This window comes from Lampetra fluviatilis, chromosome 31 (assembly GCF_964198595.1).
Source record: "Lampetra fluviatilis chromosome 31, kcLamFluv1.1, whole genome shotgun sequence".
Taxonomy (NCBI): domain Eukaryota; kingdom Metazoa; phylum Chordata; class Hyperoartia; order Petromyzontiformes; family Petromyzontidae; genus Lampetra; species Lampetra fluviatilis.
This window is the reverse complement of record NC_136305.1, coordinates 5,361,235-5,374,225: the sequence shown is the minus strand read 5'-3', so window position 1 is coordinate 5,374,225 and position 12,991 is coordinate 5,361,235. Positions and strand designations below refer to the sequence as shown.

Here is a 12,991-nt window from a genome sequence, read left to right as displayed (position 1 = left end):
CACCAGAACCATCTGTCCAACTCAGAAACGCTGTGGACTTCCAGTTTTTGTTTATTTAATACAAACGTATAATTTTAGAAAACCCTTGAGTAAACAAGACGTTGCAATTGCGACCTCAAAAGCTCTTTTATATTTAAGCGCGAAAGAATATTTTTCAATGTAAGATATGTAATGGTATTAATTGGAAGTAATTCTAGACACACAGTAAAGGCACACCGAACGGGGCACCATACATCTTGTAAGGAGCTGCTGTGCCCATAGCGGTGCACTGTGTGTAGATGATGCTTGGAATGCCACAGCAGGATTGGGCGAGAGCGAACTTGGAGGTTGGGATTAGAACGTAGCAGGAAAGTGTGGTGGTGGTGGTGGCGGTAGTCGTGATCAGGACACGCGGGTAGGGTGGTGGAGGAGGGCGGGTCACCGATACGGGCATCAGAGTGGCACCCAGAGGTGGGTGCCCAAGGATGAAGGCCTGAAGCCAGATGGTCGTGGTGGTGATGAGATAATGGCGGTGATGATGGTGATGGTGATGAGATGATAGTGGTGATAATGATAAGATGATAGTGGTGATGATATGATGGTGGTGATGATGATGATGGGGATGATGATGATGATGATAATGATGAGATGAAGGTGATGATGGGATGATCATGGTGGTGATGATGAGATGATGGTGGTGATGATGAGATTATGGTGGTAATGATGATTAGATGATGATGGTGATGATGATTAGATGATGATGGGATGCTGGTGGTGATGATGAAACTTGAAATAGCAGACCTTGGCGAGTTCCCTTGATGTCGACTGTACGACTGATAATCGATCTGGCAGAAGGAAGGAAGCGACGGCGTGGTATCATGGACACTAGCCACGGTGACTTATTGACCTTGAACTTGAGTGTAATTGGGAGGTGGGGGGCGGCTGTGATGTTCATTATGGGGGAGAAGCGGGGGAGGGGGGGCATTCTCACCTCGACCCCACCATAGAATCGCCACTTATGCTAACAACATCAAGCTGCTGTACTAAATGAGTCTGTCAATGTTGTCAAAGACCGCGCAACGGTTTTGATGGCGATCCATTAGCCCTGATTATACTATAGCGCGTTATTCATTGCCTGCCGAGGCGCGCCTACGCAAGGCACCCACTGACCAGTATGGTGAAGTATGGTCAAACAAACCTCTACGATCAACAGCACTACATTGAGAGGCCATCATGCGGCAGTGGGTTGACAGAGGGCTGTTAATTACATTATTACCATCATCATCATCATGACTGTGATTAATTATGAAACGTCCAAATGTCATTGCTATATGAAGCACATCATTCGGAATGAGCCTGATGTCATTAGATTTGGGAAACCTCAGCAGATGTGTTTAGCCTGGAGGATGGAGTGCTTGGCATGGACGACCACCACGCATACACCGGGTGCTGTACGCTGCTACGAGGATGGAGGTTTTTCGTTGTGAGCAGCAGAGGGCTGTGCAGAAAAACATCCATGGTACGCTAAACTATTAAACTCAACTATGTTTTATTTTACCAGATAAGGTCCCGATTTGGCTATATAGCGCCTTTGCAGAAGCGACCTGGCCACAAACGACAGCTCAACTTCGTAGCACGACACGTGGAAATGCATTGCAGCCGAATACTCGAAGCGCGTGATGTTGATTCTAACTGTGGAGGGAAAACCCGCAGGACCCGGAGAAAAATCCACGCGACCACGGGGCGAGAGAGACACGCAAACTCCAAATATACAGCAGGCGGTCAGGGTTGGGATTGAACCCACGACCTCTTGCATACCAGGCGAGGTAATTAACATCTCGCCACTGTGGACTTTTCTGTCAAGGTCTGTGCTCCACCTTAGCTTTCACCAAACCTGCACTGACGAACGTGGTGAGTTACGGTTAAATAGCACGGGTTGTTACGTACAGTACAAAAGAAGTTCAACACACGATATATACATACAGGAGGAGGCTCGTTTAATTACCGGAGACGCGAGCCGTCCATGCAGAGCTCCATTTCAGCCGTGTCTGCCCTGGTTTGGCGACAAGGAAAAAAAAAATCCACACCCGGCATACCACATCCAGAATACCTATGGCTATGGCTGTTGCCACTAGTCAGTCATGTGTCTACTCCAGTCGACCACCGTCTAGGAGAGAATACATAAATCCCAACCCGGCACATCACATCCAGTATACATCTCGTTGTGGCTTCGTACTAAGTACCGTATCGCTAGTCGCGTGCCATCTACGCTGGTCTTCCCAGCGACCCGGACAATGTTAGGTGTGAGATGTTACGCGCCAGCGGTTAAACGCTTTTAGTCATAATCAACGTTTTTGGGTTTAGATCGCGTTATTTATAAATGTGTCGTAACCCTCCACCACCCGACACGGCCAATCAGTAAAAAAGTGTCACGTTGACAAAAGACAAATAGTTCACTGCTTTTAGCCGAGTGAACTATTTGTCTTTTGTCAACGTGACACTTTTTTACTGATTGGCCGTGTCGGGTGGTGGAGGGTTACGACACATTTATAAATAACGCGATCTAAACCCAAAAACGTTGATTATGAATAATATTGGTCGCGAAAGCCTACGTGTTAAACAAACGCCTTTAGGTCGGTGATCGCGACGTCATCATCGCACGCTCTCCCAAACATCGTTAGCCGTGGTCAATCCACCGCTGGATGAAGCCCCCCGCCCCCCTCCCCCAACGCTCCCGCGATGTAACAATCTACTCGGCACCTGATTTCAACGCTGCGAGCTGATTCCAACGCTGTGTGTGGACGTCGCCTGTCGGACGCGTTGCTGCGCCTTGCATTGCGTTGGGAAAGGTTTCGAGGAGTGTCTCTATCTTAACCAACAATGCTACTTTGTTTCATCAAACCTATGTATGAATTAAGATTATATATCTAAAAAAAATGTTTGTTTACGATTGATAACCAAAAGTGTGCAAGGCAGCAGTGAAGGTTAATAACGACTGGTAAACACTCTCTGGCATAGCTCACACACCACAGCGATGTTACGGTCAGCCACGCACTACTATTTAAACTAAAATAAACAACAATTTGTTTAAATATTATTTTACCAGGTAAGGCCCACTGTGCTATACAGCTATTTTTCAGAAGCGAACTATGATAGTTCAACGAAGCGGCTTATCATGTTGAAATGTATATAGCTGCCAAATAATCAAGAAGTCGCCGGTTCGATTTCCCGGCGCGGCAGTTAAACACCAACAGGCGGCCACTTCCCGAAATCCATCTTGGCCTCCGCTGTCCACCCGGCAGGATTGCACATCGAGCAGCAGCTGCATGCAACTTAGAGATCGTTCCACTGGCGTCGTCTCGCGCGAGCAATTTTGTTGACGAAATATTGAAGTCCGCGTACACGTAAAGCCCCGATTGCCAGCACAGTCGAGTGCTGTGCATTGCTAGCAATCCGGAGAATTTGATCGTCGATCAGCAGACAGCCGGTGGGGGAAAGCGTGGGTAAGTCCCACCTCTTCCCAAGACGTCTGCTCATTGACGAAATATTGAAGGCCGCGTACACGTAACGCCCCTATTGCCAGCACAGTCGAGTGCTGTGCATTGCTAGCAATCCGGAGAATGTGGTCGTCGATCAGCAGACAGCCGGTGGGGGAAAGCGTGGGTAAGTCCCACCTCTTCCCAAGACGTCTGCTCACCGGGGAAGAGTAACGTCTCGCCAGCGCGTGGCGCCGCGATGACGAGATGCGAATAATAATTCAGATTTAGAATGGGCATTCCATTCTAGGATGAAAATCGGGAAACAAATACGGAACCAGGGCAACCGACCAAAACTAATAGCGAAGACCAATTTAAAGAGATGGGTTTTCAAAGCAGACTTGTACCTATATCTCCCGAACCCGATTGCCTGATTTCAAGTGGCAAGGCCCTCCATAGCTTGGGTGCCACGAAGCGCCAGACCTGGGAGTGCTGAGCGGTTGGATATCAGAAGATCCGAAGGACCTACCTCGCCGGGTATGCAGGAGGTCGTGGGTTAGATCTCGACCCTGACGCCTGTTGTACATTTGGAGTTTGCGTGTCTCTCTCTTTCTCTCTCTTTCTCTCTCACTCTGCCTGTGGTCCCGCGGATTTTGATCCGATCCCTCCTGGTTTGTGGTTGCCACGGTGTTTTCTTTTTTTGTTCCCCCAAAGTGTTTAAAGCCCGCAAACAAAATAATCTACAGACCGTTTTGTCAATCCACTGTTGGATCAAATAATGTTTACACCGCTTCGCTCCGTGGCGAAGTAGGGAGGGGGAGGGTTTGCGGGGTGGGGGCGGGGGGGTGTCGTTTGACCATACTTCACCACGCCGGGGTCGGCGTGCGTGTGTGGTTGGTTGGTAAAGTTGAGTGGGGGAAGCCAGGGACCGGTCGGTTCAAAGATGTAACTCGCCGCCGGTCGGAGTGCGGGTTGATGAAGTCGTGCTCTGTCTCCGACAGCGCCGCTACAGGTGGATTCTAGCCCCCCCATCCTCCCCCCCAACTACACCCTCCCACCCTTCTTATTCCCCCCACCTCCCCGCCCCCCTTCACCGAGCGAAGTTTGAATGAAATGTCAAGAGGAGTGTGCCCGCTAAGGTGGCAACGCCTCTCGCTCCCACTCCCCCGCACCCCTCCCTCCCTCCCTCCCTCCCTCCCCTCCCTCCCTCCCCTCCCCCTCCCCTCCCCTCCCCCTCCCCTCCCCCTCCCTCCCCTCCCCCTCCCCCTCCCTCCCCTCCCCCCGACTGCACAGTCCCCACCCCCACCCGCCCTCCCGCCCGTGTCTGCTCCGCGCACTGACTCATTCAAACAAGACAAAGGTCCCCCGTATAGCCTTGAACAGAATGTTTGGGGGGTGGGGGGCAAGTGCTGCTAGCGAGGACCTATTGATTGAGGGCCGACGCGGCGCATCCACGGGGGGAGGGGGGGCAGCACCACGTCCGACCGCTTTTGTCTTCTCGGCTGCTGATGCTAACCGCGCACGGAGCCGGGCTCTTACCGAACGGATGGATCAATATATGCGTCACAGTTATTGGTCAAGAGCGGGAATCGAACTCGGGTCACCCGGACCACGACACTGACTCCCTCACAACAACAGCCGTCATTGGCCAGCAAGTGGCGCTGATGGCACCGTAGCACTTGTGCCAGGCTAGGTGCACTTTGAGGCTCGCTGACAGGAGGTCACGGGACAGTCCCCATGTGGTATGGTTTGACTTTTGTGACTGGCATTTGCACCAGCCGTGTTTCCACACTGTGTTCGCTTGCTGCGTTTCATCGTTGTTGTGAGCGTCGCTCCTCTGCCGGTCCGATGTTGAAGGGCGACTGCCTCCACCTTCCCAGCAGCGTCCGTCACGAGCCTCCTCCACAGAGGCTGATCTTGACACCGCTGGTGCCGGTTATCGGCAAGTCTGCTCAGCTCCACGTCCTTCTGTAGCGCCACAGCGCGTGGATGTATAGTGTTTGTTAATTTGTTTGCTGAAGACTTTGTGTTTTTCGTATCGGAATCGCATCCAGTGCTGTTGCTGCTGGCGGCAATAAAAGTTGTTCAAAAGTCAAAAGTCTGTACCACGTCACTCCATCTCTTCTCTAGCCCGTGCCGCGCCCGTTTAGCCCCCATCTATCCGGCCAAACAGAATCTACTTGGGCATGCGGTAGCCGGGCACACGGGCTACATGACCCAGCCAACGGAGCCTCGCTTTGCCGGAGGAGCTCACTGACGGCACTGTGTCCGAATCTTTTAATGATGTGTAGGCCCCTCACACAATCCAGCCTGGTTAAATTTAGGATGGATCGTAGGCAGGTCAGCATGAATGTTTCAAACTGGCACAGATGTCCCCTTGGATAGGTTAACGTTTTACAAGCATAGCGAAGGGAGGGCATGATTTTGGTCGAGAAGACCTGAAGCTTCGTGCGGAGCAACATGCCACGTAGCTTCCACACAGCGTTGTGCAGCAGATGAAAATATATTTGCCGCTCAACTGATTCTAAGAAGATATTTGCTTCCAAGCCAGAGCTGGTCATAAACACACTGCCCAGTGATGAGAACGCTCCCACCTTCTCCACAACTAGCCCCATCACTCAGGGAGAGTTGAAGGGGTGGAGTGTTTGATAAGAGAAAATATCTAGGCATGTGCTTTGTTTTGGTGGGGCTGATGGTAGGGGACCATCTCATCGTGGCACGCGTCAAGTCCAGCAGCAGAATCTCCAATTCCTTCTCAGAGTGGACAGCAGTTACCGATCATGAGCACACACAACACGGTTGACCAAAAGGGAGCCAACCCTTGACCGCACCCGGACATCAATATCTGTACCAGATGGAAATTCCTCGGGTACAGACATGGAAAGGTTCCCGTCCTAAATGGTCGACAAATATGTTAAATGATGTAGGAGCCAAAGGACATCCCTGTCGCACCCCAAGGTGAACAGGGAATGGCTCTGATTTATGGCCACGCAGATGTTTTCGGGCCTGCCCATCATCATGCAGGCCCTGAATGATTGTGAGCAGAGGGTCAGGGACCCCCAACAACCCAGATCCCTGGCCTATTGATGGTATCATAGCCACCTGACCAGGTCAATAAAGCAGAGACGTTATAGGTCCTGTTGAAATTCCCGACACCTCTGCTGTAGCGGACGAGAACAGATGATGGCGTCTGCTGGACTGACCCGGCCTGAAACCACATTGGGGCTCCGCAAGCCTTTCCGTAAGGCTTGGCTGGCAATAATCCTTGCCAGGACCTTTCCCGGCACACTCATTTACACTTCACACACACGCACGTCTGCCTACTCATCCGAGCTCCCACACGTGTTTGCGTGGGTTGTGTGCACCAAAATAGTTTCGCGCTATTAGCACTTGCCCCAACCAAACTGCGAAGGCTACACAGGGGACCTTTGTCTTTTGCTTTGCCGGCTTGCGTATGTGACGGACACGTGTATGTAATATACTGTACGTGGAATATAGGTACACATACAGTACAATATATACAAAGACGTTTCCCCGTATAGCCTTAACAGACTGTAGGGGCAAGTGCTGTTAGCGAGCACCTATGAAGGCCGGCACGGCACACGAGGGGGTGCGTGGCCAGCATCACGCCCGACCGCCTTTGTCTCCCCAGTGGCGATGTTTTACACATTACACCGGGTACTCATTTGAGGCCGAGTCGACCTAGGGGGGAAGGCCGCCAAGGATCGGTTCAGACATTCGTCCACCAGTGTTGGCCGTGAGCCGGAATCGAACTCGGGTGGCCGTGTTCGCAGCGCTGTGTAATAACCACTCCACTCCACCACCGCACACAATGCCCACACACACTCACACACACCCAAACCAACTTCGCCGGTTCGTAAATTCAGTGGGCAGGTGGAAATGATTTTGAAACTGGGTATGCAAGTAGCCGATGGTCAGAATAAAGTATTTCTCTGCCGCACAGATTTTGGGGGCTCACGTGTCTGTGAATAATTTTGCACACGCACCCACACACACTCTCTTTACACACACACATTATGAGCACCCAGTGAACACTTACCAACACACTGACACACGCACAACGTTATACTGTATACACACACACGCATACATAATATATCCACATCGAGCGGGTACACCGATACAATGACACCCACCCACGTACCCTTGCTATATACACACACACCATATACATTGACTGCACACTTGAGAAACTCATACACATACACTATTTTATATACCCAATAAAACTTCCCAACAAAACTAATACACACCCACCCACACCCATCACTCGCTTACACACGATGTGATACTGTACTGTCAATAACAATAATTATAAACACATTCAAGTGACACACACACACAAAAACAAATATCTCCCGTGTAGCCTTTACAGACTGTTGGGGCAAGTGCTGTTGGCGAGCACCTATGAAGGCCGGCACGGCACACGAGGGGGTGAGTGGCCAACACCACGCCCGGCCGCCTTTGTCTCCCCAGTGGCGATGTTTACACATCGCACCAGGTACTCATTTGAGGCTGAGTCGACCGAGCAGAGGCCCAGGACCGGTTCAGATAATCGTCACTGGTGTTGGCCGGGTTTGTAGAGCAGGGCTTTGACCGCTACACTACCGCACCCCCACACAGCCACACTGACACAGACACACAGCCACACGCACACACAACCACACCGACACACACACAGCCACACTATGACACACACACTCACACACACAACCACACTGACACGCACACACAGCCACACTATGACACTCGCACACACAGCCACACTGTGACACACACACTCACACACACAGCCACACTCCGACACACACACAGCCACACTACGACACACACTCACACACACAGCCAAACTATGACACTCACACACAGCCACACTACGACACGCACTCACACGCGCAGAAGCAACTGAGCCAGAAAGAGCACCACACCACACACGCGCCTGTGTGGTGCTGCGCACGGGTGCAGAGAGCGAACGAACGCGAGAGAGAGTGAGAGAGGCAAAACGAAAGAGAGAGAGGGGGGGGGGCAGGGGAGAGGGGGAGGGAGTGGAGAGAGGGGGGGGAGAGGGCTAATCTGCAGTTGAAGCAAAGCCTTATGGGATTACATCAGCCTCTTGTTCCACAGCCAGTAAGGAAGGATGTGAGAGGGAGGGATTGTTTAAGTGATGTTTTTCACTGCTTAACTTTTTTTTAATTCCACCACCTCCCCCCCCCATCCCTGCCGACCGGCACACAGAGTTTGTAGGCGGAAGGTCTCTGTCTGCTGCTCTCTCAGTCTTGCCATCACCACCATCACCACTAGCAGCAGCAGCAGCGGCGGCAATAGCTTACACACACAGTGGGGTTAGGGAGGGGGTGGTCGTGAAACAGTTTAAAGTATATGGTGTTTAAAAAAAAGCAAAGGCATATTCCAAGTAGGAGGACATCAAACTGTGGTGGACTGCATCGGTGGTTTCATGTTGGCTACAAAGTTGTGGGATCAAATTGTTGTTGTCGTTGTTTGCTGCGTGTGTTGTTTTAACTACGAGATCGTATATACAACAACAACAACCAAAACAAACACCACCCCCCCTCCCCCCATCGCGAGAAGAAGACGTGACTTGTCAAGTTATTAGAAGATTCTCCACCAAACTAAGGTGAGTTCGACCCGTGCGGGGTTTTTTTAAATGTCTTTTTGATGCGATGATGGTTGTTGCGTGGTTTGTGTGGTTGTCATCTCGCTTAACAGCAACTTTGCACCAACAAGTGAGATGCACGTATAATATATTTACGTGTATTTTTGAAAACCTTGAAATATTACAACTGCATTGTTGGAACGCTGATCATAGCGGGTGTTCGTTGACTAGAGATCACCGCTTGTTGTGATCACTTCTCAAAGACCGATAAGAGATTCTCTCTCTCACCCGCCACCGATTGAAGATTGTTTATCAGCCTTACAGACTCACCGGTGCTGTTATCTTTTAAGCGTAGTAACAGTTTGCACGCGTTTAAAGCCGGCTGTTGGTTTACACAGACGCGTGCACTTGATGCAAAATTTTGACAATCCATAACTAATGTCGAATTTTGTAACGAAATCAAAAGTTGTAGGCGATTGTGTCTGGACCTGTCGTGTAAAATTCCACACGTTAATCTTCGTCGTCAGCCAGTGTCTATTCACTGCTGGACGAATAAGGGCTTTCCTCCGCACGTGACGAATGCATACATGATAAATGCCATCATGACCTTTTTATAAACTGCGACACTTTAAAAAGTCGGGAAACTTGTCCTGCAGGAAAATCAGCCGTGTCTATATCGCGCGCGCGTGTGTGTGTGTGCGCGCAGATACATACACACACACAAGGTGTAGTTTGGAAAGTTTGTCGAGTGCGACGTCTGTAGGCACGCAGAGAAAATACCGTGTTCAGATTGTATAATTCCACCTCCGACACGTACATTATTTAAGCAAATAAGGCCATTTACGTAAGGATAAGCTGTTGGAAGAAAAATAAACCTGTCATTCGGGTTATGACTTTTTTTTTAATCGCGTACAGTACAAGCAGTCGGATTGGAGCAACTTGCGCCTGCCATAAGGAATGTGGAATTTCCACCTCCCTGGCTCGTGGAGATGAACGCAGTGTCTCACTTCCACAGCGTGGAGACACCTTTTAATCGCATATTTTCGCAACGTTTTGACTCCCCTTTCCACAAGTCCCAGATGGTTGAGCGAGTCATGCCTGTGTGATACGTTATTGCGATTTAACATACAAGAAGACACTTCTCCCTGGGGACTTATAAATGCACTTATAAAAATAACAAAACGAGACTATCCTAAACCGTGACATTTATCACGCAGCACTCGTATTTGGGAATGGGAGCGGTGGTGGTATTGCGGTGGTGGCATTACGGTGAGCGCACTTGCCCTGTGAATAATGTGGCGGCCTGAGTTCGATACCTGGCCACGACTAACATCAGTGGGTGATCTTCTTGGGTCTTTCGGTAAAGTCACGTAGAAGGGAAATAATAAAGTAATAAAAATACAACATAATAAAATAATTCTCACGACGTTTCGGCCACAACGCAAGCAGCCGTCCTCAGGTGAAGAACAGGTCTGTCGGAAAAAGTTTTTTTCTGACAGACCTGTTCTTGATTAATGCCATGTATCGAACTCAGGTTTTTCCGACAGACCTGTTCTTCACCTGAGGACGGCTGCTTGCGTTGTGGCCGAAACGTCGTGAGAATTATTTTATTATGTTTTATTTGTATTATTTTATTATTTCCCTTCTACGTGACTTTACCGAAATAACCAATAAGATGAATCCCTGCAGTCACGAAAGCTTTAAATCGAAATTTAAATCAGTGGGTGAGTGACATCTGGATCGGCCCTTCACCAACCCCGCTCTGACAGGCGTGGGGAAGTATGGTCAAACAACCGTCGTGATTGATACAGTTTCGGGGCTAGGGCTTTACATTAAACCAGGATTTGCAATGCATCTCTAAACGTTTCGTCAAATTAACGTAATACTTCAAACCATTTAAAATACTTAAAAAATATATAGTCCTCCATACAAACGTTGAGTTCTGTGTGTGTGTGCGCGTCATTATACATCCTTGTATTCTCTCATTCTGTTTGAATATTTATTTTAAACCGTGGGGGCGGGCGGGGGGGGGTGTCACATTATTTTGGCTAAAACTGATAGCTGTGGGGCGGCCACGAAACACTTTAATACGCTTACACTAATAGCTGCTTTCTTTGTTGATTTTAAAAGATGCCAGGGGGTGGCCCCCCAAGGCTGCGAAGTTCCGTCTCGTTGCTACCACTCGTTGCGTGGCTCTGATCGTGTGATAAAGTGTTGCAGTGTTGCACTGAAGCCCTGTCAATCCACTGCTGGATGAGCGCCTGCCCGAACCGTGTCCGTTGTTGGCGCCTGGTGGTTTATTCGACCATAATTCACCACTCTGGTCACTGTTGGTTTGGTGAAGTTGGGCGTGGAGGCGGGGGGGTTATCCTTCTGATTTAGACGTCACTCTTAGCCAATTGATGTTAGCCGTGGCCTGGCATCGAACTCAGGTTTCCGGGTTCTTAGCGCCCTGCGGCGTAATGCCGCTTGCATCCAAACACGCAGATACAGTACAGCGTTGGTCATTTGCATATTCATAATTCTTATGTAAACAGAATACGGTGTCAAACTTTATTAGGTAATAAGAAAATCATCTCGTGAGAATGGTGAGAATGGTGAGAATTCATGGGTTCCAATCCAAACATTCTGATCATTGCTGAGACCAACTCGCAGTCCGGGTCGGTTGACTCCGCCTGTCACCGCACTGCGGAGGATGGGGGGAATACAACAAGTACCACACTTTTGGAAATCAGCCGTATCGTGTGGACGGAGTACTCGCTCGGTTCTGCCCCACCGGTATAGCTATATCAAGTGTGAAGGCGGTGCACAGGGCACGAGGCTATGAAGACGTTGGGGGGAGGGGGTGAGGGGGGCAATTTCCAAACTAAAAACGTGTTTTTATTTGACTAGGTAAGGCCCCCTACTGAGCTATATAGCTCATTTTTCAGAAGCGACCTGGCCAACACAAACAATAGCCCAACTAGAAGTGGCTTATCGTGTGGAAATGTATAGCAGACAAATACTCTAAACGCATGTTTCTAAATGTGAAGGGAAAAAACCCGGAGGACCAGAAGGAGAGAGACATGCCAACTCCAAATATACAGCAGGTGTCGGAGTCCGGATCGAACCCACGACCTCCTGTATACCAGGCGAGGTAGTTAACATCTCGCCACCACGGCGCCTTGGTACAAGGAATTTTATTCATTGCACCAGGACCCATGCCATCCGTGCTACTGCGCCCACTGTCCTTGCCATAGGGATGTGGAATTTTCACCACTGAAGCAGGGCTTGAGGTCGTAGGGTGGTAAACCGCTCCCAGGCGAGTGGGGAAACCACTTTGGTGTGTATTATTGGTTCTTTCGGTAAAGTCACGTAGAAGGGAAATAATAAAATCATAAAAATTAAACATCATATAATAAAATTCTCACGACGTTTCGGCCAGCTGTCGGAAAGACAGCTCTGTTTATTCACCTGAGGACGGCTGCTTGCGTTGTGGCCGAAACGTCGTGACAATTTTATTTTATGTTTTATTTGTATTATTTTATTATTTCTCTTCTACGTGACTTTACCGAAAGAACCAATAATATGAATCCCTGCAATCACGAAAGTTTTAAATCACTTTGGCGTGGTTTTTCGAAATGATAAGACGCTGCACAATAAATTTATCAGGGTCTCAACATCTCTGCAAACTGCAGGAGGCGCAGATGCCCCCCCCCCTCTTAAATCAACTTCTGGATGATGACCTCACCACGTAGTTGTCGGTCACGGGGGTTGTTTGACCATACTTCACCACGCTGGTCGGTGCGGGTTGGCGAAGGGCTCGGATGCGCAGCTCCGGTTCAGATACCAACCCGGCCATCGATGTGAGTGGTGGTCGGGTCGTCGGGTTCGTAGCACGATGCGCTAACCGCTGCGCCAC

General features: G+C 49.7%; 1 protein-coding gene across 1 annotated transcript in view; it reads left to right on the top strand.

Moving 5' to 3' along the window:
* Positions 1-8,627: 8,627 nt before the first annotated feature.
* Positions 8,628-12,991, top strand: part of LOC144943579 (cyclic AMP-responsive element-binding protein 5-like) — a 123,749-nt gene continuing 119,385 nt past the window's right edge. The window contains exon 1 of the mRNA XM_078871181.1: positions 8,628-9,111. The gene's annotated coding sequence lies outside the window, so the exon portion shown is untranslated. The remainder of the gene's footprint in view (positions 9,112-12,991) is intronic.